Source organism: Tachysurus fulvidraco, chromosome 19 (genome assembly GCF_022655615.1).
Source record: "Tachysurus fulvidraco isolate hzauxx_2018 chromosome 19, HZAU_PFXX_2.0, whole genome shotgun sequence".
In the NCBI taxonomy this organism is placed as follows: Eukaryota; Metazoa; Chordata; class Actinopteri; order Siluriformes; family Bagridae; genus Tachysurus; species Tachysurus fulvidraco.
The window spans coordinates 20,782,113-20,787,112 of NC_062536.1; the positions used below are offsets into that span (position 1 = coordinate 20,782,113).

The window sequence follows — 5,000 nt, forward strand, 5'->3', positions numbered from 1 at the left end:
TCTTTGCAAACACTCAACGCCTCTGTACGAACCGGGGTCAGACGGCGTGTAATACACATTCTTCAACAGCCGCTCATTCATTTTGAAGTATCAGAACGTCAATGATAAACAATGAATAGTTTAAGATTTTATTTTAAAAAGACATCACGTGACTAGTGTTACAATTTTTATTTATTTATTTATTTATTTTCTGCATCAAAAATCAACCGTGTAATATTTTAGTAATCAACATTCTTCTTTTCTGAGCAGTTTTTAAAAAAAAAGAAAACAACCCCCCCCCCACACACACACACCTCAAATATATGGGTTGAGATACATAATTCTTGATTAGTTTACTGCATCAAAAACACATTCTTTATAACAAGGAAGAGGCTTAGAGTAGAGGCGAACTCGGGCTTCAGATCTTTCTCGGAGACAGAATAGACGTGGCGCTCTTTGAAGTCTCCCAGGTGTGTGACGGTTCGGGCGGCTCCAGAGCTGAGTGAAAGGTCCAGTAATCCACAACGTCTTCATACACTTGGTCGCTGCAAATTTCTATGGTTTTGCCTTTAGCTTCACTTAAAACACTTTTGATGCTAGGCTCATCCCGCCAGTCGCATATGATAGCTGCAGCGATGCCTAGAATTTTTTCCAGGAATGGGGTGTCTTTTATTCCACACAATTTCAGAGCCTTTACCAGAGTGTATTTCAGCCAAGGTTTAAACAATTTTTTCAGCAATCTGAAGGCATTCATGTGCAGATTGTAGGCTTCAGGCTCAAACAAACAAGCGTGTTGGAGTTGACTCGGGTGATCTATGGCACATCATGACAGTTATCTCTCAAATCTTCATAAATAATCCGGTCCAAAAGCGTAGCCATGACACCTCGGATGACCGCTAAAGCAGCGGTGGAAAGACAGCCGTCGGTTTCATCATCATTTGAATGCTGAAAGGTCAGATTTCTATTTCCGAGTGATTCACCTGTATTTTCCTCGTCTTTAGAACTGGAATGCGTCTCATCATCATCTTTATCCAAGGTTGTAAAAGTTGTAAAAGTAAGGTAAGAATTCCTGTGACATTTTCACTCGTCGTTGTTCAAACAGCCGATACATCGTACACAAATGAAGCAGTTTTTAAAACACTTTTTTAGTGGGGCGTGATGTGGGTGGTACAGGTACCGGAAGAAGGCGGAGGGAGGGGAAGGCGGAAGGGAGGGGAAGGCGGAGTCACTCCTCATCAAAGTTTAATTGTACTCTTACCCCATCATCGACTTCAGCTTTTTTCCGGAATAAATAATCGATTTGATTAAAGTAGCGTTGTAGATCGTGCCAGCTGATTGGATCAAACCTCACTTCGTATTTCTCTTTTTTATCAGACATGAAGTCACGGAAAATCGTTGTTGATACATACAGTGATAGCTCATCCTTTGAAAGATTTCTTGCTTCAATGCAGTATATTTGGTGATGAGTTGAACAGTCGCTCCACCATTTATGCTCGTAGACCTCTGGTGAAAAATCCTCTCGAACAATGCGGTCAAAATCCTTACACCATTTATGAAAATTGCTCCATTCACTCCGATCAAAAGTTACAGCCTCAGTAGCTTTGCTCCAGTGTTTGTGATCAGGTACAGATAGCTTGAAAAGCGTTACGTTGTTTGATTCAGCATTAAAGTGAAAGCCAGCTGTACATCCGTTTGACATCGCCCAATACTCACTACATTCACGCTCTAAAATCTCTGCAAAACTTGACTCAATATATTTTCGCATTTTCTTTGGTGCATCGGGGCAAACAGCCATAGCTATGTTCAATGAATCACACGTGTTATACACAGAGGGGCGATATGGTATTTGAAGACTAAATTTGAGATGGGCATGTGCTCCTTTTTTTTTCTCACGCGCATTTGGTCAGGGTGCGCGTGTGTGACGTTACAGATCAGTCGGAGGTGTCATAATCTTGATTTGAAAACCATCCGGTCTGAGGGGAGGGGTAACCCTATCGTAAAACACCCCGGATCAAACACGATTTTTAAGTACCTATCTCCTATCTAGTCAATCAAACATACGGACTTGTTTAACAACACTATTTTCCTCTAAGGGGTCATAAAAGCCCATTTAAAAAAACAACAACAAAACATATGTCCTTGTTTTAATTACTTACCACCTGTCCACGGGAACCAGGCAAAAAACATATGTCCTTCTTTTAATTACTTATCACCTGTCTACGGGAACCAGACACGATGGTGTTAAAACAATATGAAAGACGGGGTGGTGGTGGGAGGGAAAGGGGACTCTTTAACTACTTGGAGTCAAGACGTACATCTACCAGATGTATGACTTTTGACCTTTAATAATTTCATATCACTAATGACAGCTGTCATAACAAATACTTAAAATAAAATACTTTTTATTCTTATACTGTCTTATACTATTATTATACTGTATAAGAATAAAAAGTATTTTTAAAAACAAAGCAAAAAAATAGAATAATAATAAAAAGTATAAACTATATAAGAAAACTATATAAAAATATGAAAATATAGACAGAGAAATAATGTATATACATATGCATAAATATACATATAAGAGAGATGTAAAGGTCATATTCCATCAGCTGACAGTTTTATTACCTTTTTATTACCCTGACAGCTGTCATGGCATTAGTGATATGAAATTATTAAAGGTCAAAAGTCACACATCTGGTAGAGACCGTTGCCTAAAGCATTTCACTGCATGTCGTACCATGTATGTATGTGTATGTGACAAATAAAATTTGATTTGATTTGATTTGTAAACCAGAAGAAGCAGAAGTCTAAACTGTCTGTGACCATATGAGCCATCAGGAAGTTATAAAAATGAACAAAGTGTGAGAAAGTCACTTCCCAACACTGATATGATTCCTGCAGAGCTAATCAGAGCACCGACAGCTCTGTGGATCAGCACACCGGCAGGCAGGCGGTGAAGGCGGCGTAGGGAGAGCAAAGACAAGCGAGGATGCTGTACTAGGATACAGGCCAGGCTAAGGAGCACAAACCCTCTGTGCCTGCTTATGTACGGTCACTTCAAGACAAAATGGACAATCATTTATTCAGCTTCTTTTTATAATTCACCCCAACGCGGCTATTGAGTTAGCAGTCAGTCAGATGACCGCACCGACCGCACAAGGGACTCCGGTAAGAACAGAGGCGGCGCTCTGTGTGTTCACATTCACAATGACTGGTGCACTAATGTCACACTGACTCACACTCATTGTTCCTCACATCTACAACATCTGCTACTCTAACGCACACCTCTGTTTACATAGAAGCTAATGCTAAGCTAATGCTAAGCTAGCAGACTTGGAGTAATACACGTCCACTTTAGTTTGTGAGGACACTGGAGAAAGCCGAGCTGCATCAACAGCTGCTAGTGATCTTCTAGTGCTGCACCATGGACAACATAGTGACATACTGCATCGGACTGTGCTATATGTCACTAGTACATCAGCAGACAAGAAATCGTCATCAACAGGAAAATCACTTTCAGCTTGCATCCTTGGAGGAGATTTACAACAGGAGCTGTGTGAGGAGACACACTAACATCTACCTCACAGTTCAAGACCTCACTCACCCCTTATCATCTGTTTACACTCCTGACATCCGCCAGCTGTTACAGGACCATTTCTGCTCACAGCTCCAGACTAAGGAACAGTTTTTACCCCCAGGACCATCAGTGTGCTGAAGCAGTCTTTCACTAAAGCCCCTGAACTGAACTTTGCCTCACACACTGCACACACATTCACTCTTTTACACCGGAGTCTTCTGCACTATATACACCAGTGATGAGAAGCTGACAGTAGCAGACTGCTGCACACGTTTCTCTTACTGCTCCCGTTAGCTGCTCTCCTCCACCGCTGCACTAAAGTCCATTCTGTTGTTCCGTTTCATGTCTCTGTTAGTCTCCATGTTGGAACTCCACCACCATCAGATGTCACCCAGCTGCTGTTATTACTTACTGTTGTACCGCACTAGACTTGTGCCATAGAACCGTTTAGTCGTCTCTACACCGTGTCACACGGCTCTTATATCGGATCTAATCTCTCTGTGTTTAACTCGGCTAAGATTAGATTATAGTTAATGTGAGTTAAGTCTCTTTATCGGGTTCGTCACTGAAAATAGTCCAAACGTCACTTTCAGTTATTCGGCCCAAAGGAAACCAGGACAAAGTTTTAGAGCAGAAAAGATGAACTTGGTCGATAACGAGTCTAATTTAATAAATGATGTTAACGGTGATGCTGATTAGAAAGGGAAAGATTTTGTTGCACTGCAGCACTGGTGCTGTGCTGAATTCTGACTCCTGTTCACGTGAATGTGCATTAAAATGGTAAATCACACGCAGGGAAAAATTAATATCACACAAGCTTCTACTGCACTGATGCTCCACATTTTATTTAGAATTTTGTGGATTTTAGGACTTTATTTTTTACTGGGACTTTTACTGACAAATGTCACTGTTTTTATACAAAGACAATAAAGATTCTGTTCTATTGTATTCTGTTCTGTTCTGTTCTCAGGAACACACACATAAATTCACTTCAGTTCACATCATGAAAACATTTTCCTCATTTTAATAATAAAGTCTCATATTCAGAGTTAAGCTCATAATGAGGACTTAATACTGAAATGACACACATGGTAACTCCAGACATAAACACTATTCAGGAGTTGTGTTTGTGTGTTTATTTATGGGTTTATATATTATGGGTTAGATTTGTGTGGTTTTGTATATTTTATTCTTTTAGTAATAATAATAATAATAATAATAATAATAATAATAATAATAATAATAATAATAATAATAATAATAATAATACAGCAGTTTCCTAACAGCGCCCTCAGCAGGTCAGTTAAGAGAACAAACACATTTCACTAAAAAGAATTGTGTGTGTGTGTGTGTGTGTGTGTGTGTGTGTGTGTGTGTGTGTGTGTGTGTGTGTGTGTGTGTGTGTGTGTGTGTGTGTGTGTGTGCATGTGTGTGTGTGTGTGTG

The 5,000-nt window shown here is 39.9% G+C and overlaps 1 protein-coding gene across 1 annotated transcript in view; it reads right to left on the minus strand.

Moving 5' to 3' along the window:
• Positions 1-5,000, minus strand: part of LOC113656948 (scavenger receptor cysteine-rich type 1 protein M130-like) — a 158,567-nt gene that overhangs the window by 6,104 nt on the left and 147,463 nt on the right. The gene's annotated exons all lie outside the window — the stretch shown is intronic.